General features: G+C 41.0%; 1 long non-coding RNA gene across 2 annotated transcripts; it reads right to left on the reverse strand.

The window, feature by feature from the left end:
• Window positions 1-213: 213 nt before the first annotated feature.
• LOC114144061 (uncharacterized) lies at window positions 214-26,970 on the reverse strand. Of its 2 annotated transcripts, XR_003595393.1 has the most exons (3): window positions 26,903-26,970; window positions 24,396-24,612; window positions 214-1,109 (listed from the first exon to the last, which is right to left on the reverse strand). It is a non-coding gene; the product is annotated as an uncharacterized LOC114144061 (long non-coding RNA). The 2 variants fall into 2 exon arrangements; XR_003595392.1 differs by lacking the exon at window positions 26,903-26,970 and having other exon boundaries at window positions 24,396-24,836.

Here is a 26,970-nt window from a genome sequence, read left to right on the forward strand (position 1 = left end):
AGAAACAAGCTTCTTTTTAAATAAGGTTCAAGTGTGTGTAATTTAATCTCGGTGTGAATCCAGCTGGTCTGTGAAGGCTTCAGAGGTTTGTTGGAGTACAAACAGCATCATGAAGACTAAGGAACACGGCAGAAACGTTAGGGAGAAAGTTGTAAAGGTAAAAGTAGGGTTAGGTTTTCAAACAATATCTGAAGCTTTGTATATTATTTTCTGAAATCAGAAAAAAAAAAAAAACGTTGCACAAGTGCAACTCTACACAGGAATGGTCTTCCACCTAAACCTGTTGTGTGCAAAGTGGGGTCCGTGGGGCAGGTTCTGGACTGTAAACAATTTGGTAAATTTAGATCACATGTAGTTGATCTAAATAATATAACTTTTCTATAATCAACAGATTAAGTGGTATTACTATTACTATAAAAAGACAGAACAGTGAATATAAAAGGCATGGAAACAAGACAAGAGAAGTTATTTAAATGCATAAAATAGATTCTAAAATGGCTGAGCAAATAATGAGACAGTTCAATTTTTAATCAAAGCTGGGGTTGGTTTTTTTTGTCGTTCTTAGTTTTATTTATTCAACCGTCTGAAATGTTTATTTGTGTGTGTTGTGTCAGGGTGTGTGGCACCTCTGATTTCTGTAGGAACCTGGCGACGCTTTCACGGTTCGATCCTGCGCCTGGTCGTTCGGTGACAGTCTATTTAACCTTGTTGAACTAACTGTGTTTAACCTAATTCTTCAATTTCAATTTCACTGGCGACACCCGAGCCTGATCAGCCACGTCTGTTGAGTAGAATCACAAAATCACTTTATAGAACTTGTTTCACAACACAAAGTAGGGTGAAACAACTTGAAAAGCAACACATCGTGGTCCAATCTAAACAAGAAAGAAAGAAAAAAAATAGATTCATTGACATCTTTCAGTCTGGAAAGGGTTACAGCATCTGGCCTTCCAAAATTATAGTCCATTTAAAACACTCACCTTAGTGTTTATAATTCAGCAATAAGAAAGAAACAGGGTAAAAATCACATCCATGGAAGTTTGCCACGGTGAACTGAACAAAAAATGATGATGGTCCCTAAGATTTCATGGAAAGTAGTCTTCTGTGAACTGAAGAGACAAAAAGCAGATAAAACAAGGAGACAATGAGAAGAGGTAACGTTTATTTAAAGGAAACACACTACTGTTAATACTGATCATGACGAGGAAACAGAAAAGTTAGGCATCCAGATTCTGAGGAGCATAGACACAAAAAACTTTATAAGAGTAATAAAACTACAATTCATTCAAAGAAGGCAAGTAAAGATCTACTATGCTTTACAATTAAAACTAGTATGAATATTAAATCAAATGGTTTTTGTTGCATAATTTCATCGTCTCACAGTAAAATATTTCTCTTCTGTTAACCACTTTAGACTCTGTATGATAAACATGGGTCCTCCTTCATCTAGGTTTAGTCAAGTTCCAACTTTATAGATGATTTTCATTATTTCTTGACTGTAAGGGCAAGCAAGTAGCTATTTCACTATTACACCTTGTGGGTTTAATAGTCTAAAACATTATACCGACACACATCTTTAAGTAAATGACATGTACTGCTGTGTTTCCCATTTTGCGTGTATATATATATATATAAATTATACTCCTGGTGAAAATGAATCATAAATTACTGAAAAAGTGTTATGGTTAGTTACATCTATATCATCAAAAATGGCTTATATTATACAATAATATATTAACTATTTTTCACCCAACCTCCATCAAACGTTGGAATTTTCTCAACCTTTCCTGTATCCAGCAATTATTTTTTTCTTTCTCTCTCTCTCTCTGTTTTTTTAAATTTTTTTTTTAATGCCAAGCATTCGTGTGTCCTCACCACGGATGCAAATAAAAACTGAACTGTTAAAAAGCTTGGCCACGTTTCGTCTAGATTCCGCGGCGATGACATCAGCTAATGCGGCTCATCCAAAAAGCCTCTAAATGACTGCATTTCGCAGTGGGAGTAATTCAGGTTGGTTAAGCAGGGCACCCAGAGCAAACGTCTGTGCGGACGCTAACGCTGGACCTAACAGGTGTTGTGAGGGGCTCCCAACATTAACACCAACACCTGGACCAAAGCCCCAGAGACTACATGCTGCTGGACACAATTAACCAACCCTGTGGAGAAAAGACAGAGGGGAAAAAAAACCTGCCACATTTAAAAGACCCATAAAAGGATAGCTGTTTCTGCCCCACCACCACCACCTTCGTTCTGCCCTCCTGATAACATTTTATCACTTACTTCAAAGACTCTCTGAAGGATATTTCAAAGTGAGACAGGCATTCTGAGACAGGACCGACTTTGCGACGGTAATTTCTCCTCTTTGTGTATGTAAAATCGAAATTCCTCGGCTCAAAGGGAAGCTGAGGACGCAACGAGCCAGAAACCACCAGCATGTGCGGAGAGATTCCTCGCCTCAATCTGGTGCCGATTACCGAGCAGAGCAGATGGAAGAGGGGGTGTGTGTGTATGGGGAGGGGGGAGGGAGCGTAATGAGCGTCGTAGTGGCACTGCCCTCGATCTGGAGAAAGAGAGTCTCAATGGCCTGCAGAACAGAACTATCAGCACCCTTTCATGATCATCTACTGTAAAGAAGGGCTGATAATGCGAGAGGCGAAACCGGGATGGTTCATCTTTCATTAAGGCAACTGCGAGAGTGTGCTTTAACCGCAGAGGGCCGTTTAACATTCCTTCATAAATTGGCATTTGAAAGTTTAAAGTAAAAAAAGAACAAAAAAAAATGCTTTTGTTTTTTGCAACACGTGTTCCCCCCTTTGATGCGGAGATTCCGATTGGTATCAAACCATTTAAAGCTCATTTAACATAAAACGGGAGATACGGCCCCGTAATCTGTCCAATGTGCGACTTGTTTAGGTCAAAAATAGGAGAGGACTCTGTTTTGTTGGCGTTAAATCTAATGTATGGGTCAATTAAAGAGGACTCTGGGGTCAAGGCAATAATGGCTTATGTCATTGACAACAATCCCCTCTTTTCAAATACATTGACACAAAGACATGATTAGTTGAACCTGACTAAGCAGTTGTCCCAAGGCTTTATCGGCAGGACCGGGGCCTCCTATTTCTCATCTCGAAGCCTCCATTGACTCAAGGTTTTTTTTTGTTGCTCCGTCCCAGCTCATATCTCCGAACTAGCTTGAAGCTAGCATGTTTTTGCGTCTTCCGGGAGGCTGGGTGAGAAAACCCCAACGACAGAAAAGGAGTCATCGCCCTTTGTTTTGACCACTTTTTGGTCCTTCTGCATGTTTATGGTATAAAGCTAATCCTCCCACTCTCCAAGTGAAAGATGGCCCATTGATTGGACTGCTTGGTCATTAAAAGGCATATCTGAGCACTGTGCCGTGACCATATGGGATCAAAGGTCGTCAAAGGGTTATGTTCAAACCGAGGCCTGCTTCCTAAAAGAGCGCAGAGACTCCCTTTATGATCGCTTGTTACATTTAAGACTAACCCCGTTGGTCAGAAAGAGCATGGCACCTCCACAGGACCTGAGGTTTACAGAGAGTGAAAGGAAGAAGGTGGGTAGGCGACGACAGAATAGAGTAAGACAAGCGATGAGGGAAGGATGAGCAAAAGTAAGAAAGTGAGAGGACGAGAGAGAGAAGCCAATATGTGGTGGAAGATATCCTGAGTGTCACTGCAGCAACCCCCCCTACCCCACCGCTCTGCCTCCCACCCATTCCTCCCCACTTCTTCTCCCAGAAAATTAAATATTGATCAATCTCACAGGCCTACTAACAATGAAGGAGATAAAGAAGAGTATTAAAGGAAATAAATAAATATACACATGTATCACCTGTCCAAGCTGTGCGGAGGGTGGAGGTTGGCGGGGGGAGATTTCCAAGCCTGGGAAATGCAGGCCCATCCATCAGCCACACCCAGGCCGTGGCAAAAGGTTTGCCCGTATAGGCTGCACGCAGGCCAGGGTGTCTGCTTCATCGTGTCTGCCTCTTGACAGTGAGCAAACAGCGCCTCATCGCCGATCGGCTTTATCGGGGAAAGTTTCTGAGATGGCCCAGCCTTTTAAATAATTTACAGGGAGCACATTTCTATAGCTTCCCTGATTAGGGATTAACGCGCTGGCCTGTCCTTGTCTCTGAAAACACAGGTTTTAATGAGAAACAAACACAGTTTGAAAGGTCAGTTTACAGATCTGAATATCAGAAATGTAGCTATTAGTAGGTACTTGTGGTCCATTATTTGCTGATTCACATTTTTGTGGAGTTTTCTGTGCAACTCCACAGTATTCGTGGAAAATTCGCCCATTCACAGATTTTTGCATAAAGCATATTTAAAATATTCAAAAGAATATGCATTTTGGGAAACTGAAATAAAAATACGCAATGCTACTTGATACACTGTCCAGGAGCTGTATTTATATTCCTTGGTCGTGATCAACTATTGTGACAAGTGCAGAAATAAGGAAGACTGTAGCTTCAGCGATAGCACTAACACACTTTCCACTGTGCATATTAATACATACTAAATTGTACTTATTGTTTCAACTATTAAAACAAGTAGCTATAGGTGTTTTAGAGGGTTCCTGAGGCACATTTCAGCTGCTCCCTAATGCCCATGAATACTGGGAGTCCTCAGTATCCCAATTTTTTGCTGCTCTTCTTTTGCAGTAAAAGTCTTAAGATGACACTATTAGCAAGCGCATGTTCATTGTGCTTAGCATTAAATTAAGTTGTGATGATATAGTTATGTAGCTAAATTAACACAACTAAATCAGTGGGTGACCAGAACTGACCAGTTTTCAGCTCTAGGGTTCTAAACTGTGTTAGAAATTCAAAAATCCAATTGTTTCCCCGATCAGTAAATGCACCATAGTACGTAATGTATTGAACCTGGACGCAGCGACACAACTGGCCGTGCTAACACCTTAAAGAATGATTTCTTATTTGATACTGAGAAGTTTTTAGACTTCAGTTAAGTGTCTATTTGTTTATTTCCTCTCAGGACATTCCCAGACACGTCAAACATTCGGTCAGGCAAAATGTTTAATGTATTAATGTGTTAACGTATAAGTTATAACACCATAGCACACTTGAAATGAAGTTTATTTTGTATTCCCTTCACTTAAAGCATTTAAGGATTTTTTTATAAAATATTTTTTTAAAATGTAATGTTTTACTCTGATATAAACTCACCTGGTAGTTAAATTATTTGACTCATCTGAGAGATAAATAATAAAAAAGAAAATCTTTATCTTGTTTCGGACAAAAGCAATAATGCTTTCAGCCCAAATTGAAACCTGTAAATGCATTTTCCAACACATGTCAAAAACTTGGACTAAACCAGTTTAACTGGCTTTAGCCTTTACTATTGATTGCCGGTGTATTTAATAAGATAACCATCACCAATCATCATGGCCACGCGGCTCTCCGGAAGAATTCAGAAACCCAGTTTGCAGCTGCGACTGTTCAACAAGACAAAAAACTCGCTTGGCTTTTTCAATAATGACCTGTTTGCATCTGTAACCTGGGCCCACCTCATGCAGATCCTTAAACAAATTATGACAGGAGATCGTCCTCGCCAATCGACCTCTGCTGACCTCTTGTATTGCTGATATTTATTACAGCCCTTTCTCTGGATCATTCTGTGACTGCACTGTCTGATTTCCGTGTGTGTGTGTGAGAGAGAGAGAGAGAAAGCAAGAGATGGTTAGTAAATTCTTTGGTCCAAGCAGCTGGTCATAAACGCCATTGCTTTAAGACGTCCACATAAAGAAAAGAAGTCCAACAGCCTCTCCCACACACACACACCCACGCCCACACACCATCCCTCCACCCTCTCTGCTCCTGATCCTGAGAGATGTTATTGCTCCATTTAAGAAAGAAACAAACAAGATTATACTGTAAGTTATTCTCGATTATGGCCACAAATCTGGTGCCAGAAAGCGGGCAGCCGGAGGAGTGAAAGATGATAAAGTGCATTGACTCGCTTTTCTTTGCCTCCTCTTATCTGCCACACAAACTGATTTATAGGATACAGAAGGAGCAGCTTTTGTGGACGGTATATCTTTCAGAAAGCTAGTCCTGCGTTGAGAGGAAAAAAGAAATGTGACAGAGACATATGTTTCCAACAGCTTGTTGGCTTTTTGCTGTTTTAATATATGTGTGTGTGTGTTTGTGTTTCTGAGTGTGACATAATCCCTCACACAGGGCAGTGATGTGGCGAGACATTTCTTACACCCCAACCTGACTGGAAGAAGAAGAAGAAGAAGGAAAAAAAACAACATTGAATAAAAATGTCACCTCCTCAGATTGTAAACCGAAGTCTCTCTGTCACCCCGAGCCGCGGGGCGACGCGGCGCTTTACGTCCACGCCGCCTCGCCCCCTGACTGCGGCTCTTCACGAAAACGACGGAGCGGAAAAATAAATACGACACCTAGAAGTCTATCTGTGTCATACAGTAGAGCGAAGAGCGGGGCTAAAGGGGAAGAGCGGGTTGGTTTGGTGGGATTCTTTTTATTTTTTTCTTGCCTCCCGTCACCTCGGCAGCTACAACCATCAATTTAGCTCTGTGGTGGCCAGTCAGCGCCTCTCCGTCCCAGCTGTGTTTGACACTATTTATCTGCTCTACTGAAGCAGATCATTTTTGATTATTAACCTCCCACCCTCCTCCGTCTCCTCCACTCCACCACCACCAACGCCACAAAAAAAAAAAAAAAAAGGGGGTGGAGGGGGAAATAAAGCTTTCCCTGAAGAGGTCGGGGCGCAAAATGACAACATCATATGTGGCAATCATGCACTTGACTGTTACAGCTGAAGAGCCACTCCATCAAATCCTGCTTTTCACAGCAAACACACACCAACACACAGAGTGAGAGCCCTCATCCCTCAGCGTATTTCCTCTCCAGTCTTTTCAGCCCTAAATACACCTTCTCCTGTCTTTTCATCTGTCTTTCACTTCCATCTTTGTCGACCCCCCCCTACCCCCTTTCCCTCCAGCCCTCCTCCTCTTTTTCACTCCCCCTCTGTCTCACATCTCTCGGGCGCCTCTTCGAGGCCATGTGCGCACCCTGCCCATTAAATTACAGTCCTCTCTAATAAAAGGTTGAACTTTCTTTACCCACTCATGTGGATGAAGGATCTGCCAGTTTCCCGCTGTTCCAAATTCCTGCCTTGAAATATTGAACACACGCTCAGACGTGTGAGATACATTGCCTCGCAAAAGTAATCGCACCCCCCCCCTGAACTTTTCCACGTATGGCCACGTTGCGACCACAAAGTACAGTGTGTTTTGTGAGGATTTTATGTAAGATATTTTTTAATACTTTTAAGTATTTATACATTTTACTGTCAAGAAATTAAAACATTTACCCATTCTCTTCATGTTTTGCAACAAGTTGGTTGGTTGTAAACAAGCAAAAAGTGGAAAACTTCCTGAGATGTGAATACTTTGCATAGGCATTATAGCAAGACCAGTGAAAGTGTTGCTAAGCGTCACGTGTTCATACAGCTGAATCCACTCTGAACCTGCCGGTTCCAGCTTATTTCTTTACATCTCCACACACCGGTGCCATTACGTCCCGGCCTTCCAATAAATTAAACCCATTTACTCTTCTGAATTATGTTATGCTTATTGATGCTCATATAATTTAATTTCACACAAACTCCATTAAAGATGATGCTCTCTGTCACGGCGCGGCGCTTCCAGGAGGAGGGAATCTAATCGGGTTATAATGGATCGGAGACATGCATTACAGTCAAGATACACACACAAACACGTGGCCCAGCACGCACCCTCGTGTGCGCGCCAGTTGTCATCTTAATAATGCAAACTCGAGCAAACAGATCAATGATCGCAGCAATGATGCTGTCAAGCTGCACTAAGTGACAGGAAGCTTTCAGAGCTCGCTATCAAAAGGAAGCAATCTCTGGGGGGTTCCACTGTTCTCCCGCCCTACTGGGAAATAAATATGTCACCTCTTCGGTACGTCTTCATCAATATTTGCTCATGCACTCAGAGTCCCTAAATTAAAGAACCCTGGACATTAAACACCCGATTCAAAAATTTGCTTCGAATATTAAATCATTACGGTGCGCCATTTTCACGAGGCGTACCGACGACTGAATTTAATCGCCGTTTAGGGTTTGAGTAATAATCAACCCTACATGTTTTTCAAAGGTGGCTCTTCGGACTCATCCAGTAATACTTAATAGGATTAGCTGTAGTTAATAAAGAACATTCAGGCCTTTTTTCTGTCAAATATGAAATGTGTTCAGTTGTAGGTAATTGTTCATCTTCAGTTGACCGTGGCTGAGCAAAAGCGCTATCGCCTACCAACACCCTTTCTATTGTAAAGTTTTCTCTACGGCTGCTTCTTAAAGCTGCTTTTATAAAATAAAACAAATGTTTTTTTTACGTACTAGTTAAAACTATTGCCATACAGATTACGAGACAGATAATCCGTGAAAAGATGGACCAAGGAGTTTGGTTTGGTTGCGGTCTGGGTTCACTGTGATGCGCCCTCTGGTCTTTGGTGGTCGGCAGACAGCTTCTATTTATTATGGCTAATATTGTTATTACTTTATAATTAGTTTTTTTTTGTTTGTCTGTTTCCTGTGTTTCTTTTTTTGTCTAGTAGTAGTAATGTTTTATTTTGATCAGTAATTTTAACATTATTTTCCTTTTTCATTTATCAACAGCTCTACAAATACCTACGGTAAGTACCACACCGGACTCTTTTCCTATTTCGCTTTCTTTTCTCTATTATTGTCTTTCCTGTACACCCATTTCTAACACTTGTACTTGTTATATATCACAAAAAAAAAAGATGCACCGCTTCTGACCAAAAAGAACCAATCAGGGCCAGGAGGAGGGTCTTAGTGCTGTCAGTCAACCTCGTGAACGTGCTGCTAAATGTGCTAGTGGTGCAGGAATGACTTACCGCTACAGGAAAACCGTTTATCCGCCGTTCATCAGTGGCTATGCTAACTAGCCTTAGCATTCACTACAGACTCTGCCTTACAAGAAAAAGCTGCATCATATCACAGAACAAGAGGGCGAGGAGGCGCAGTGAGCAGCATGCAAATGGGCATGTCTGGCAGCGCTAAGACCCGCCTCCTGGCTCTGATTGGTTGTTTCTCGTTAACTCTGGGAAAAGGCAGAGGAACTTGATTTTTTTCACAGATTATGGGTTTCATACCATACTGTAATGACATAGTGAGAGTCTTGATGAATATGTAAAACAAATACATATTTTTCATAAAAGTTACATGGCAGCTTCAACTTTGAGTATTTGTATCAGAACATCCACTACTGAAACACTGATCACAGGAAACGGTTCGATATCAGTGACATAAAACCGTTCAAAAATGTTCCTCAGGACAGAAGTTTTGCATTGAAATGCTAGACACTTCATGTTTACTGACATTCATGAATTCCACGTTGTGTTGCTTTTTTTTTTGGTTTGTTTGTTTAACAAAGGGGGTCTAATGCCGTGTTCTCTTTTATCTCAGAAGAAAAAAAACGGAATCCAAAGCTGCAGCTGTTCTGGCTCATCATATTCCGCGTTTCTTACAATCGCTGTTTAGCGGGGGGTCTTTTGAGTCTGTTAAACAATGCGAAGCTGTCAATGAGATCATATATCCAACGTCCTTTTGTTTTTTTTCCACCGCAACCTAAAATGCGGGTTGTTCATCCCGTATCGGCGACCTACCCACTGACTCATCATGCAACAGATAAAACGTAATAATTACAGCAATTAGCGGCCCCATTTGACAATTCTGACATCCTGGAGTTTCACATCAGCCGTTCCTGACTCACTGCCCCGAACCATAATCTTCCAAAACACGGTTTCCCTTTCCCTCTGTCACGACAGCGAGTAAAGGCTCAGTCACAGAGAGAGAAAGAAATAGGAGAAAAAGAATCAATTTGTATTGTTTTACTTTTCAATTAATTTCCCCCTCTACTTTCACTTCCCTCATTCACTATAATAATAAATAAATATATCGTCATCTATATCAGCGAAGGGGAAAATAACAGCGCACTGTTATACGGTAAAGACAGACTTTGTAGCCTGAGCTCCATTTTTCTCCCGCTTCCCTCTGCCTCAGAAAGTGACAGGCTTATAAAGAATACGTTTATCCCACAGTTCCCAATAAGCCATTTGTCAGGCCTGAGTTTGAGTTTATCAAGGGCCTGTAATAAGCGCCATGTAGCCCAGGTCCGCCGTGGCTTTGTCTTCATTTACCTGCCTGTACATGTGCTGTATTCAGGATTAATTTGCCGCTTTGATGTATTAAAAAGAGCCGCGGGATTTTCAGTGGCATGCTCCCCAAGGTGGACGCCTTTAAAAGGAGCTTTTTCTTCATTCCAGCACTTAGGTTTATTACAGATCCCCAGACTTGTCCAATTTTAAAGAAATATGCCCCCAAAATAGCAGGATAATTGTTTTTACTTTTTTCCTCCCCCCGTGGTGATTCCTGTACAGGAAAATCCAACATGGCAACCGGGCGAAACTTTTACGAGACCTGAGCTGTGGGAGTTGCGTAACGGAGAAAAAGACTTGCTTTAGTTTTGAAATGCAGGAGGAATAGGAATTAACGAGTGGGTTATGTCAGTGTGTCAACTGCCCCGTCCTTATTGCATGTTGCGTGTGTCTCCCCTACCCCCCCCCCCCGCCTGTGGAAATGATATTTGTAATTATGGCCTTTCATTATGACTGCAATAACAGACGCTTGGATGACTAAACAGGCAGCAATCCAAACATCCACTTATCTGTGTACATCTCCAGCAAAAAAGTTTACAAAATTTGAAAACAAAAACAGGGGGAGTAATGTCCATAACCCAAATGTGATGACACATCAAACTGCTCACCAAACAAAGCTGCTCGGTCATATACTTCCTGTTGTTTTATTTGCCTAATCCAGTGTTTATACGAAGTGGACACAAAGACGGAGGGGGGCTTGTAGCACTCGCTACGTGAAAAGGTCTACTAAATGTCTCCCCAACATCTTGTTTCCCATTTCTGCTTCCCTCTTTAGACATGTGTAACATAAGGGAACAAATCCATCCATCTTTTTCTTTTTTGTTGTCAGCGATTCATCCGTCCGCATGCAGTCTTCCACCAAACATTCCCACTTGCCAACTAATTTTTCGTCTCCTCTTCATGACGGTGGTGGCTGAAAGTTGTGCAAGCCAATTTCTTCCACTGAAAATATTCTTCTTTTAGGAAGAGTACGATTATATGTCAAAATAATGTATGTTTTTATAAAGATCGCACGTCTCGGCGCTGACAACATTTATTGCTCACCTGTCAGGTTCGTGGGTAAAGGTAAAGGTAATTTTATTTATATAGCACATTTTCAGCAACAAGGCAATACAAAGGGCTTTAAGGGATTTAAAAAGAAATACAAACAAAATAACAAACCAAAGGAAAGAGCAGAAGAAGACAATGCTAATAGTGTTGATCTAAAGTACGTAAGCTAGGTGCTCCTGTTCAGGGTTACTAAGTTTCCTTTGGTCTAATTCCATTTCTGGGTTGTGAGAACAGGAGTCTGAAAAGTAGTCAGTAGTAGTAAGCGACAGTTATGTTCGTTGTTTCTAACTTACAAGGACTGTGATGGGATTTCATGTCGATATCTCACGAGACAAAAAGGTTATGATTTTATAGATGGAACTACAGTTTGTCTCGCAACCTAAATTTGTCGGGCGAGACGAGATTGCATGATTATTATTTTCAGCCTGAAATATGAAGGCAGGAACTTTAAACTACGAGCCCCGAAGAGAAACAGTAGTTCCTAGCGTTTCCCCAATCTGCTGATAAATGGTGCGTTCAAATGTCTGAGAAGTTGGAGTTTAAAACTAGAATTGATTAGAGTCGATTAGAGCGTTGCCTTACTACTTGAATTTATCACCTAAAATTGAGTAACTTTTGAAATCGTGTCTTTGTTTTCATAACATGTCTGACTTACGGACTGAGGGTGTTTTCACACCTCGTAGTTCAGTAGACTCGGTTTGATTGGGGACCAGAATGACTTTTTTCAGCTGGTGCCATTCACTTTCACACAGCATTGCCTGAAAATGGGAATACCTTCCATTAGGTCAACGTGATCTTGTGTACACTAAAAAGGAAATAAGTCCGTAAAAATATAGAACATCAATGCAAAACATATTGAACCCTGTCTTGGGAAAACACAACAAGCAGGTGGAAGCAGAATTTTTCCATTGTTGGATGTAGGCAACTTCAACTTAAGAAAATATATCCTTCATGTAAATCAAGACCTTTGCCATGCATTGGTAGCATCGCCAGAGAAACAGTTCAATTGCAATTGCCATAAAAACACAGCATTTTTAGCTAAATGAGCATAGGACCCACACTTACTATAGTTATTACCTGCTTAAATTGTTGCTCAAAGACATATTAAGAGAAATAATCATAGATGCCTCATAGTATTCGTTGGCTTTGCTATCAATTAGCATATATGTAAACAGTAACAATGACTGCAGTTTCAGTTTGACTTTATTGTATTTCATATTTCAGACCACTCCTTATTAGAAAAAGAGCATTTGCTGCTACTTACATGCTAAGTTGAATTTTGCTCGTGTCCCACAAAACGGCGAGCAGACACTTCCGCTCAGGCATTCACTCTCGATCCCATTTAAACTAGAGTTACACACTTAACTGTAAAAATGTTAAGATTATAAATATTTCTGCAAACATTACACTTAAAAAAAAAATTAAAAATCATAGAGATTTTACAGTCTAACCGTGACAATCAAGATGCAGAGAGAGCAAACGGCGAATCTGAACCGAGGCGAGACCTTTGCGCCGCTTCATTTTTACACAGCTCTCAGGTGGAACACTCCGCATGAATCTCCTAGCAGGTCATCAATAACTGGCGCACATCTGCATCTAAGCACCATTAGCTCATCTGCCACAGCGGGTCAGTGTCAATACGCCTGGCATGCTCTCACTTAACAGATGTTGCGTGTTGTCCAACGCACCCACGTGCCTTGCTTTATCCTTAATGCACCGGTGGACACGGATGCGCGTCGCTATGGCAACCCTATTCATCTGCAAATCTCACCGGAAACGCACTGAATGCCCCCCCCCCACACACCCACACCACCCGCTACCAACGCCACTGCCACTACCATCCCAATCAAACCTAATTATACCATATTGCTTTTCTTGTTCGACAATAAGGAAGAGGTTGCTGGGGGTGGATGAGACGGAGAGATTTAATGTAATTATTGAGACGTTTCTTTCTCTGCTCGGCCCGGCAAAGAGTGAGATTCACCGTGATGGACGCCGCTTGTCAAAATGCCTATTGATGAAGCGCAAAACCCAATTTGCAGTCATAAGGCAACTACCTTCCAATTATGTTAGTGCCAGAGCATTCCTCAAGCCCAGCAACTCCAATCCTTCTCTCTTTTCTGAGTGGCTAGACCATTGCCCTTGGCAGACAGGTACCGAATGGGCTGCTCTCTGCATGCTACCTTTAATGTTTTATTGATTTGCTTAGCATATGCCCTGATTCCACTCACATACTCCAACACTATTGCCCTTTGTACTCACAGCCTGACCTGCCTCACATGAAAATGACGTTATTGAAATATGTTAAATGTGTCACCCGCTCACTAGCCATCCTCCACTTTTTGAAGAATATCTCACATATTGATAGATCTTTCAGGGGATAGCAGATTGGTAATATTAGAGCCCCTTCGACTTAATGACTTCTATTACTACAATTCCATTGTACCCTCTACCAAATCAATTATATGAACTTAGTAACACACCAAGCCATGAATAAAACCCAAAGAGGATTACGATATAGTTTCCTTTTGGGTTTTTTTTTCTTTCTTAGCTGCAAAGAGTTAATATGTCGGCCATGGAGATGGAGGAATGGAGCAAACATTTGGAAAGAGAGTTGTGGAGTTAATGAGCAAAGAAAATGTCACCCACACAACAAAATAAGATGCAACGACATCGAGTCTTCAATTTTCTCATCCCACTTAATAAGAGTGCTCACAATCATCATTCACTTGACTACAGGGGATCCAATTACCTCAGTCTGAAGATGGCATCAGTGAGCAACACAGTCAGACAAATATTTCCTGTAAAAAAAACAAACAAATTTAGCAAAGAATCTCAATTTTCTTTTGATTTGTAAAAGAATATACAGCAAGGCTGAACTCTTACTCAAGTGGTACCGGCAAACACTTGAAAATCTATTTTAATGTGGATGCGTTGGTGTGTGTGCGGGCGTGGGTGTGTGTGTGTGTGTGTTGTCGCCTTGTGGTGCAGATGTTGATGATGAATATGTGTCTGCTGTCCTCCTCCCTCCCCCCAAACACACTCCCCAAGCAGAGGACGGGCCCCTCCAACAGAATACACAACAGGGATAGAGACGGCTTATTCCCAGACAATGTCAATAGCTCAAGGGTAAAATCATTTGTCACCACAGTGAAATCTCTCTAAATGTATACATTTATTATTGTCGCGCTTTAATTGATCGTAGGGAGCCAAGAGAAATACCAAGGGTCCGTAATACTCACCTATCTCATTTACAAATCACACTTTGCAAAGCTTCAAGGACATGCGAGGCTCCTCTAAGACAAAGAGAGAAGGGATATGTGTTTCGATATCGGAAAGTTACACATTAATCAGGCTGTTCTTTTCCAAAGGCATGGAGGCCCTACGGAGCACACGGGGAAATAATATGTTAGAAGATGAAACAGTGGCTTTCTGCTAATACAGTACTCCATAACAGAGAGTGGCTGGTGTCATGTATATCCTGCCAAGTGTTCTGTCAATAAAGCAGAGAAGCAGAGTGGAGCTACAGCAGTTCAAGAAGGAAACATTCCCCGAAACAAGGCTGTTTTTGTACAACACTGCAAATTTGCCATATGTCTGTCGATAAATTATGTTTTTTGGTTTGATATGAGTCAGTAACAGGAGTTTGTTTGTCCATTTGTCCATGTGTGTTTTATAGATGTGAAGAAGGCTTATGATTCCTTAATTGTGATGAGAAGGACTAGTTCCATGGGCAGATTGTTTCACTTGTGGGGAGAAATGTCTTGATATAAGTTAAATAATCTGCCAATGGAACAAGTTGGTTTTTAAAAAATTAAAATTAAGGAATTATTATTGACTTAAAACATGAGCCTTTATCTTGCTGAAGTTACTTGTGAGTTAGTTTTGTCTTTATTTGCACTCTAAATTAGACAAAAAATGCTTGATGAGATTTTGTATTTTTGCAGTGCATGCAATATTTTATTACAATTTTGTCTGTATTACTTCAACTTCTCTAGACAATAAAATTGTCAAAACGAAGGCCTTCTATCAACCCAACCCTCATAGACCTTTTCTTTTATCTAAAATAAAAAGGTAACACTCATACAATGAGTGGAAGGCATCAAGTGAAGATATTCCGGCACAATTGAACATCAGTTCATCAAACATCAAAGCTCTAACTTTGAGGAAAAAAACAAAACAAAAACTTTTAATAAAAAGTATATGTCTATGGGCTGCACTTCTCCATAAGGTGCAGGTGTCCACATTGTAACATGAGACATTACACAAACAGATGTGTTTAACTTTTAGTGACATAGTTACCGATAAGGACTTGTGTCTCTCAAGCTAAACTCGGGTCAGCTCTGAACAAAAGTAGTTATTTTGTCTCAGAGCTTGAGCTCCAGTGCATGTTGGACTCCATCAGAGCTTCCTCTTGTCACTAATCCCGATTGTGATATTCGTAGAGGGGATCTTAACGCAAAGTCATTGAGATGACGGTCTCTGGTGTATTGAGATCTCGGGGTCTCAACTTTGCTTTTTGCAGATGATGTGATTCAAGCTACTATCTTCACCATGCACTACAGTGACTCGGAAGGTAGGAGTTTGTGTATAACCCACATGTCACTGCATCTGTCTGCAAAAATACTGGTGCTGCTGCCGCCTGTCATAGTGAAGAAAGAACTGAGCCAAAGAGCAAACATCCCGATTTTCCCATTTTCCAACCTGATTTTCTACGTCCTGAGATATGGCTTGTAACCAAGAGAACAAGAACCTGCACACAAGCTGCTGAGATGAGCGGAGCTTCAGGGCATAGTAGGAGAAGTAGGGTGGTGAGCTTGGATTGGGGCCATTGCTCTTCTAAATCTGAAGGAGTTAGTTGGACTGGTTTCAGCATCTGATCAGTCAACTTTGGGGAAAAAGAAAACTTATGAACTTCTCTGGTAAGCACTTCCTTTTAACTGCGGACGCAGTTGCATAATTATAGTTGTGCAGGGCAAAGAAAATGCTGAAAACATGATGATTACATAACTTCTTTTAAGCATTGAACTGTTATTCTCTACTGTAGCTGAAAAAGTAAAACCTTTGTTCAATCAATTACAACAATGTTTCTCAAACTTTTTTTTTTAAAGTAAATAACTTATTAGTGATTTCATGCTGTTTTGCCTGCGGTTGCATTGTGCCATCCATATTTTTTCATGTCTTATTTTATGCTTGCTCTCACTGCTCGTGTACCACCAACGATGAACTGTAAACTTCCTGAGCAGTCGCACTTATTCCAGTCACGGTTTATTCCTCCTCCTGCATTTCAAGGAATGATCGTCCCATCAAAGCACTGCAGTAATTATCTCCTGCATTCTTTTGCCGATGTCTCTGTAAAAACAATAATGTCTCTTGACATGTTATGTGCGCGGCAACATCTGTTCGCGAGCCCATCGCGAAGCACGCGACACCCCCTTTATGATATTCCTCGGTTCTGTCCTATCATTTGTAATTGATTCTTTATGAGTCATTTTAAATCTAATGGCTTGCGAGCGTCGCGCTGAAGAGGGGACCTGTGGGAGAGAAGGCGCGCCGACCATCGCAGGCGTCAAAGATGAGAGAAGCGCGCACGTCGAGCCCAAAGGGATGCGCGCACAACGGAGTGATCGGAGATCTCCGCATAAAAGACTGCAATCACGCAGCTCTCGTCCATGATTAGATTCTAAAGTGCCAATTATGTCGTGTCAAAAAACTAAAACGGGACATTGACACTCTACAATAAAGCAAATAATTTCCAGTTGGGGGAACAGAAAATGTTAATATGAGGGGTGGAAGATGGGGTGAGGAGGATCTCAGATTAAGGAAGTGGCTAATAAGGTTTAATGGCGCGTGTCAGGAAGCCACAGTATGCAGGGGAAACACAGCTGGCTTCATTTTGTAAACTATTTGATATACGCATCTATTCCGCTCACAATTATCAACTGCTCCCTAAGCCATTGGGGACAGTTTAGGGACACCAATCAGCAGCATTTTTCTCCGGGGTATTCAATTGTTATGAAAAAGCTTCGATGAAATACAAGTTTAATTGTGTCGCGCTAATATGTTGTGCTTATATGTGCTTCTCTTTGGAGCCCAATAGAAAATGCGAGGTATTATGAGAAAGTAAAGAAAGAAAAAGTGGATGGAAGACGGATCAAAACATTGACATTTTTAAAGAATGCCCCTTAGCATCTGTGGTTGCCAGAATTTTATAAATACGGTAAAATCCACATCACAGCAAAAGCACAAAATCTTACCAAGTAATTTTGTTCTAGTTTCTAGTGCATGTATCTTATTGCACTTAAAATAAGATAAACTAAATTAAAAGTTGCTTTTCATCAAGATATAGAGGCTTGCTTTAAGTAAATATTTCCTTAATATGGATGAGAAAGTAGTAGATCTATTGACAGATAAATTTACTTTTAACATGGGAAAAAATGTCTTGTTATGAACTAAATAATCTGACAATGGAACTAGTACTTTATCAGCATTAAGGAATTATTTACTTTAAACAAGCCTCTGCATCTTGTTAAAAGTTACCTGTAAGTTTAGTTTTGGCTTATTTCAAGGTATTTGCAATAGAAAGTACACCAAAAGTACTTGGTGTGTTTCGCAGTGTATTTATATTTGCATTAGAAAATAGATAAAACTAGACAAAAAGGCTTGATAACACTTGTTTGTTTTTGCCTTGAACACCATCTATCTCTGTAATTGGGGTCTAAAAGGGGGTGGAGTCTGGCCTTTGAAGACAGTGAGCGAGAGGTTTGAGAACTGCTAAACAACTGGAGCACGAGACGGACAGGCGTACAGATATGCTTAGGATCAATGGCAAATCTGTGTGTTTTTGGAAAGTGCACAGAGAACATGCAACCTCCACAAAACAAACCTTATCTTAACCTGTCTGATGAAAAGTTATTAATATCTCCCTGCACGGTGGTTGTAAGTCGAAGTATAAAACTTGCTAATGACCCTAATCATACTGTAAAGTTAGTTACTAAGGGGCATCAAGACAAACAAAGTCAATGTTTTGGAAGAGCCGTGACGAAGCCCCCATCTCAGCGTCATTCTAAAGTTATGTGCAGAGCTGGAAAGGTGTGCGCGCGCTTGAGCATCTGAGTTATAAAATGATTGAAGACACATCAACCGTTTTAAATTGTGTGTAAGGAAGCGTTTTAGGTAGCGGTTTAACGTCTCTCTTTTTTTGTTGTTGTTGTTTACCATTACACCCCGGATTTTATGTACTCGGCAGAAAACCAATCAGTGACAAATTGACAGAGAAGACACAACCATTTTATAATCAGGAATGCAACAAATGGCTAACCGTTAACTGCTGGAAATGCAAAACTTGGCATATGCCTAATTGCTAACTAGGCAAATAAAAGGGCTATTCCCCTTCCTTTGTCTTTTTTTTAAATAGAAAAGAAGGCTTAAAATCTAGAATTCCTAAAATGGTCATTTGAACTCAGAACAGAGATTATTTGAAAAAAAGTAATTTGAGATACAAAAAGCGAGCATGATTTATGTTTTTAGCATTTCGACCACCTTAGAATGAGACGAGCTAGAAAACTTCAGGTAATCCTCAGTGATTATCCAACCATCCATTTTCTAACACCCTTGTCCCTAGTGGGGTGGGGAGGGGTGCTGGTGCCTATCTCCAGCGAACATTCGGGGGCGAGAGGTGGGGTACAACCTGCACAGGTCGCCAGCCTGTCGCTGGGCAACAACCAGGCACAAACAGCAGGACAAACAGGGCAATCAACCATGCACACACACACTCACACACACACCTAGGGAGAATTTAGAGAAACCAATTAACTTGGCAGTCATGTTTTTGGACCCACGCATGACGGGCCGGGAATCAAACCCAGGACCTTCTTGCTGCAAGGCAACAGTGCTACCAACTGCGCCACTGTGCAGCCCCTCAGTGATTATAGAAACTGTAATATGAATGTGCTTGTAAGCAAGTAGGAATTTTCTTAATTGTGACTTAAAAAAATATATATATAACTGTTCACTATTTTATTTATGTTTTCCATGAAACATGAATATCCACACTTTTTAAAAATTAAATAAACATAGACTTCCCAGCTTCACGTTGCGTTTTTTTTTTCTCTCCCAGCGGTGACTTTAATTTGCAGACGAGTGTCAAATAACTGTCCGTCACTAGCAGATATAGTGACTCAGTAACTGGAAGATAAACCTCCTAACTGAGGCAAAGCTATATTCTCTGGCTGGGAGGATTTACTGCAAAAAGGATACAGCCATCATTAAATTATTATGATTACAACCTTTGACTCCGGAGGTTTTCTTTCTCTCCCCCTCCCACCCGCACGGCCCCGTCTTCTCAACCCACCACAGCGTGTGAAACGAGTATCATAAACTTCAAAAATTGGATCTTGTATAACAAGGCTCTTGGCTTTGATGGGCCTAATTTAAACTATTATGTTCTTGCGGTTTCCAGATCCCATTATAAATATTTGAAGGGAAGTATTTATCACTGAGATACTGCGTATCAGCAGAGATGGATTTCCTGTGCAAGTAAAGGTCAGTGATTTAGACACATAAACATGTTTATGGGAATTCCTCAGCGCCTCGACTTGAAAATTACGGCAGTAATGACAAGCAGGGGATGAAGGAGAACGTCATTAATATTAGAGGGATACTTCGAACGTCTCGGAAGTGATATCCTGAGAAGTTAACGTTACTGTCATCGACGGTTTTCTCACCTGTAGTATGAAGACGTCATATTGCAGTGAGTTTGAAGAAAATGCTAAATTAAGGATAAATTCATAACACAATCTAAAAGGTATTTAACAAACAAAAAATGTCAATTTAGTTCAATCGTACAAACAAATTCTGAGTCAATCACAAACGTGTCACATTGATCCGAGTTATAAAAACAATGTAGGCGAGTTCAGTTTAAATTGGTAAAAAAAAAAGAAAATTTCAATCTAAGGAAACCAAGCAAATTGCATCGAGTCACTGACTTCGATTGCCGTTGTACAAGTGACAGCCTGTCTGCTCTGCGGTGTTGTCAACTTTTCTGTGAGTAAAGCAGTTACAGACAGTCCTAAAAGTTTCTAGAATTTGCTGCATGTAATTGTAATGGATGCTGTAAGAGATACAACAGGGAGCTAAAAACACTAAATACGTTATCGATCTACTAAGTCAAGTTTCTTCTGTCAATTCTTGTTTGTTTTTTGTTTTTCCATGAATCCAACCTACCAACTTCACCTAGGACCCTGCAAAAACTAACACTTTTTTTAAAAATTCCTTTAATTATTTATAAGGTTTTAGTTTAACTTTATATGTTTGTCTTAGGTTTCAATCCTAGAGTTCACTTGGAAACCTGCAATATTCCATATTTATAAACTACATTAAAAAAAACAAACAAGGTAGGCAAATCATAGTCTGTCAAATCATCCACAACTCATGCAACATCATAGGACTGAAGATGTTGCATTTAATTAAAAGCATTAATTAAAACTGTTTTGAAAATCATCCATCCATCCATCCATTTTTTGTTTACCCTTGTCCCTAGTGGGGTCGGGAGGGTTGCTGGTGTCCGTCTCCAGCTACATTCTGGGCGAGAGGCGGGGTCACCCTGGACAGGTCGCCAGTCTGTCGCAGGACAACACAGAGACATACAGGCCAAACAACCATGCACACACACACCTAGGGAGAATTTAGAGAGACAAATTAACCTGACAGTCATGTTCTTGGACTGTGGGAGGAAGCCGGAGTACCCGGAGAGAACCCACATGCAAACTCCATGCAGAAAGACCCCGGGCCGGGAATCGAACTCAGGATTCAAGGCAACAGTGCTACCAACTGCGCCACTGTGCAGCCGTTTTGAAAACCAGTGATCTAAAATAGTTATTTGGTGTTTTGTTTGTTTTGCACTTAAACATGTCATGCATGAATGAAATGATTGGAAATTAAATACTGGTAGAAGAACAAGCTAGTCAATCACATAATTTGTGCTAATTTTAGCATTTTAAAACAAACTCGGAACGTAAATGTCAGTGGTATATAACGCCAAGTGAGCCAAATATTAACAGTCAACAGGAAATTAGGGCTACTGAAAAAGAAGTTTCAGCTCGGCATATGGATTCTGCCGCCACCAATTGACTTGCCAACCCCCCTCTCTCTTACACCACTTCTATGGAGGCTTAAAGAAACATTGCAAAATGCTGCAGCAAGCCACCAACAGCAGCGTGTGTTTATCGTATTGCACAGTATGCAGGTGACAGTAATTGTCAGCAGATGATAGTGGCAGCCCCCAATGTGGACCAGATGGCGATACAAGGGTCACGCATGTAAAAACCACAGGGGGAACGGAGACACGCCGGAGGGCAGAAACTCACAGATAAAGGCAGAAAAGAGGCGACAATAAAGACACGTTGGGGGGACTCTTTGGAGAGGGTGTCGCGCTCCCTGTCAGGCCGGGCGAAGCTACAAAATAGAGGCATCGTTTTGAACCTGATAGGAGCCACGGGGGGAGAAAGAACAGGTGACGCTCGGCTTGGCATCATGCTAATCAGAGTATCACCTGTAGTTAGCTGAACTCGCTCAATGCACTTGGAAAGTTTGGCGTTGTGCGACTGCCAGTTTCCTGTTGAGGACATGTGCCCTGCATGCCACGTTAGCTCTCAAAGCCCGTGCTCAGCCCTCTGTAAACGCTCGCATATACAAACACATATGCGACTAGCTGTACGGCGACAGGCATGGCCACTCAGGCAGACATGTGATCAAAACCGCACAAAGTGGCAGTCACAGTTTGAAGTTAATTGGGGGTGTAGGGAACATTAACGGCTATTAATATGGTACTTTAGTGACAGATCACAGGATGTGGGTTTCCCTTTTGCCCTCTTCGGAGTTTGCTCCGGTCTTCCTCTACAAACAGTGGATGTTGAATTTCCATAAATATAAACTAAACTGTTTTTGTCTGCACTCTGTAAGGTTTATCTAGTAGCCAGGGGCTGGAAAAAGTGCAAATAATAAATTAGGGTCACTTTTTTCTTCTTCTTCCTTTTTTTTGCAGACAATTTTTTAAGTTTCATGCTATTCGCTATAAAACAAACAAAAAAAAACAACAACTGTGGGACTGGTTGCATTAAAAAATAGACTTGGGAGTATTTTTTTATTAAAGCTGTTGATTTTATAGTTTAACACATTCATGTCTGCCATCAAAGGGCCCAGGAACTGTACACCAAAAAAAAAAAAAACGTGATACTGTGACTGTTCTTTCCATTGGATTAGATGTCTCGTTAAATGCCACTCGAAAACCCCCATTAGTTCATTTCCCTCTTGGTTAATTAACATCTGGTCCTGACCTTTCCAATGGATAGGTGCAACTTTATCTTGAAAGTCAAGGTTACACAACTATGCATCAAAGCAGACTGATTACCGATCACCGGAGTGAAGGAGAGAGGCTTTGGCAAAAAAATCTCTGGCTCGAGTGACCCAGATGAGTATCGGAGGCGTAAGAGAACACGGACGAGGAGGAGCAAATCATTTTTTGAAAACGTCGCCGTGCCAAAACGTTTGAAATATTCAAAGCTCCCATGTTGTGTCCGTGCAGGATCTTAAACTCCGGCACAATGTAAGTGAATTAAAAGTACTTTTAGAAGAATAATAATGTTTTAGATTGAAAGAGAAATCAAATGTGAAAAGGTTTGTTTAAGATCAACACGTTTTGGGAGTTACACATGGAAGCCTCAGTCTGTCCATTTTCTCCCATCTGCTCAAAGTGATCTTTCAGATTTGTATTATTATTTTTTTTTTAGGTTCTGTGAAATATGTAACTAAATTGTAGTTAAAGAGCAAACGGCGAGTCAAAGGAACCCCACAGTTTCAGCTGATTTCAGTAATTTAAAGGCAAATTAAACAGAAAATGTTGATATCATAGACTGGATTAGTCACAGCCCATGAGGAAATTGTGGACTTTGTTCTGCTAGAAACGTGTAGCAGTACATCTACTGTCATTGATAGAAACGTCACAGTCTTGCTTCAAAAAGATGTGAATTATCCCTTTAATCCTGTGCAGGACGTTGTGTGGACGTCACAAACACTGGACATTTCTCCAGTTCATCACAGGCAGAAACGGGTATCTATTAGCGATTCGGTGTCATTAGTGTCATTTTCATGTGGAACGTAACTATTTAAGGACTTTTCTGTGGACAATATCAAACATACTTGGGGGGGAAAAAAATGCAGCTTGGAAAGCTGAAATACCTAGACGCAATAAAGCTGCTTGACATGCCGCTGACTGATAAGCTGTATCCCACAAGATCTCTTCAAGTGGCTGAAATTGAAGCTGTCAGATGCTACAAATATTCAGGTATTCTGACTGATAAAAATCTATCTGTTAAATCTCACACTGACAAATCGGTTTCTAAGCTGAAACTTAAATTGGGTTTCTCTTTTTAGAAACAAAAAGGGTTTCTCACACCAAGTCAGAACGCGTCGGACGACTTCAGCCAGTCTGCCTCAGATGGACTATGGAGGAGGAGGAGTGAAGCCGAGGACACGCGTGCAAAATCCCAACCTGTTATTGCAAAGTTTGTACTTTTTACACCAATAACCAAGTTATATTTAGAGACTCACAGTTTTCCTGTTATGAATGCAGGGAGACATTTGTTTTGCGATCTTCTCGATTATGTATTAAAAACAGAAGCCCTTCCTTCTCGCTTAGATGTAGAGTTCATTTATACAGCTTTTGTTCACGTTTTATTGTGGCAACCCCGCAAACGTCAGTGCATTTTATTCGGATTTTATGTGGTGCCCCAATACAAAGTAGTCTATAATTGTGAATGGAGGGAAAAATTGAAAGTTCTCTGCTGGCCTGGAAAAGCTTTTGGGATTCCCCCAGAGGAACCGGTCCAGTTGGCTGGAGAGGGGAAAGTCTGAGCGTCTCTGTTTAGTCTGCTGCCTCTGCTACTCGACCCCGGATTAAGAGAAAGAAAATGAACAGATGGATGGGAAAAATGCGACATAAATCTGAGAAATGTGGCATTCGTACATATATTTAGCCACCCCAACGCTGAGTCACAATTTTGTTTACCTGCATTTTGCTGCAGTCCCTCACGGTTGCTCACTACCAGCTGCTTTTTTTGTCCATTTTTCTTTGTTGCTCCCGTTGTTACTCCGACTCTGATGTTTTCGTTGCCGGTGCTGGAAGGTGACTCTCCACTCCGGTCCGAAGTCTTTGCATTCTTCAACAGGTTTTCATCTGTTTTCATACGGAGCCCCCATCTTCCCATCAAATTTGACTGGCTTCTCTGTGACACAGCATGACAGCAAGACATTAGTGCCACCATCCTGAGGATGGAGCTTTTGGGGGAGAATTTGTAACTTTTGAAGGAACTGTCTGAATGTTATTATGTTTCCGTGACAAACGTGAACAAAACTTCGTCAGTGTTATAAAAAAAAACCAATTACAATTGTGCAATTAAAAACACACGTGAATAACTTTGTTGACGTGATAAATCATTAAAAAACATCGTTCTCCGACTACTTCCTGTCGCCTTTTTTTTCGCGGTTTGTACCAGTGGAAACGTCCAGTTGTTGATGTTTCCATGTCAGTTTTGTAAAATAAACCACTTTTGATACGACCATCATGATCATCCTCATTTTATTTTTCTATATAGAAAGTTTTTTCAAAATTGCCATTTTTCCATCAAATTGCGCAATAATATGCGCCGTTTGATGGTGCCAGAGTTTTATATTTTCACCTCAATTAGTAATTTTACTTTCACCTAAGACACTCTTCTTGATCATAAATGATCATCCTTAAAAGGTATATTTCTGCATGTAGAATTAGTGTTTTTCGTTTAGTTTTAATCGTGTGTTTCCGATGTCGGTGTGAAACTTTTGACTTTTTGTGTTTGAAATTAAAGCGAAACATCAAAAATCTATCCAGTTTGTTTCCTTATCCCCTACCTGTACACCAGCCCTCTCTAATATGACCTATTCATGAGAATAAACAGTGATGTTTTGGGGGGGGCGCACTGGGGGCCCTTTCGCCCTAAGACAGCTCTTAGATCCCTATTCATTACGTCAAAGTGTAGAGGACACATTTCTATTACCGCACCAGATGTCCAAATCAGCCGTGTTGTTTCAGCGCTTACTGCGCTCAGCCTCCCCGGTCCCACCGTTTATTTGCGTAGGGGAGCTGTGGCGGCTGGGGGATAGTCCTGGCTAATTGTGAGCAGCTGTAATATCACAGACCCATCATTAAGAGGGCAACAGCTTCGCACACGCATTCATAATCCGCCCCGAAGTGGAATAACAGCAACGTCCGCCTACCGCTACTGAATTACCAGATTGTTAGTGTGGCCCTAATTTTTACACTTTGTTTATGAAAGACTAAACCGCTCAGCGTGATTAGCACCCACAACAGTGCGATGTTTCTCCGAGGAAGGGGCCGTAAGCAGGAGAGGGGCCTGGAGTGCACCATCAGGGGGATAATGGAGCTCTATGTGAGTGGACTGTGGAAGACAAAGTGGGAGGGAATCAGAGTGGAGAGGTAGCGCTGGTTTTGATTGAGAACTACACGTGTGGATTGCATTGTTTCCCTCTAATGCCTGACCTAAATGTGTTCAGATCGCTAAGCACATTTCAATATCAGGACAAAGATGACCTGAACTGCTAGACCAGACCAACCTGTCATCGTGTGAAAACTTAATGTCCCTCTGATGAAATCGTGAACTAACTGCGAGTAACATTTGCAGTTAGTTCATTTGCAGGAAAGACTAAACACGAGTTTAGTCATGAAATCTCTTTAATCGAACCAACCTGACAGGGTAAAAAAGTTGAATGAAAACACATTGTCTCCTGGTCAAAATATGAAAACATCACAAACTGATGAATTTCTAATTCAATACTTTCAGGGAGGGACATTGAGAGAAACTATCAACGAATGATGAAAACATGGAACGGCCTTGAAATTTCCTCAGCGCGGTCAGCCAACCAAAATTTCTCCACAGGTGCATCAACGACACTGTTTAAGAGTGGCGCGCCTCACAAAGGCCTAAACAAAGGTCAAAGTTCATGACTTAACAAGAAGAAAGAGAGTTGGGAAGGCACTGAAATCTGGGGCTAAATTTCACTTTCATTGTTCTGGACAGATCGAGTTGCTGAAACCATAAAGATTACTCAAGTGACAAACATCGCCGTTTACAGCTACACACTCACTCATTTGTTCGTTTTCATTTGCTTGAATTAGCATTTTTTTAATTTCTTTTTTAACAGGTATGTTGAGTTTTGGATGTCTTCATTGGTCTGGAAAGAATTTTGAATTAGCCATGTCCGAATGGCATGACACGGCAAAATTATTCTTGCCTTGTGTTGCCTCAGATTGTCTGATAGGAAACCAACCCAAAAGCAAATAAAAAGTCTGTCAAGACGTTACTATTAAAAAATATTGAATAAACAGTGAATTCATAACAAAATGAATCACTTTAATAAAGCATAAGATCAATGGAACAAAAGGGAGGCCCAAATATATGATTATAAGACAGATATGAGAAGTTTCTGGTTTTTGTGGAAACGCTGAGAGACAAGACAAACCTGGAAAAACCCATCCTGGCCGAATCCTGGGTTTCCCAGCTGTTTGCAGAGCAGACCTAAGAATCAAA

This window comes from Xiphophorus couchianus, chromosome 5, assembly GCF_001444195.1.
Source record: "Xiphophorus couchianus chromosome 5, X_couchianus-1.0, whole genome shotgun sequence".
NCBI lineage: Eukaryota > Metazoa > Chordata > Actinopteri > Cyprinodontiformes > Poeciliidae > Xiphophorus > Xiphophorus couchianus.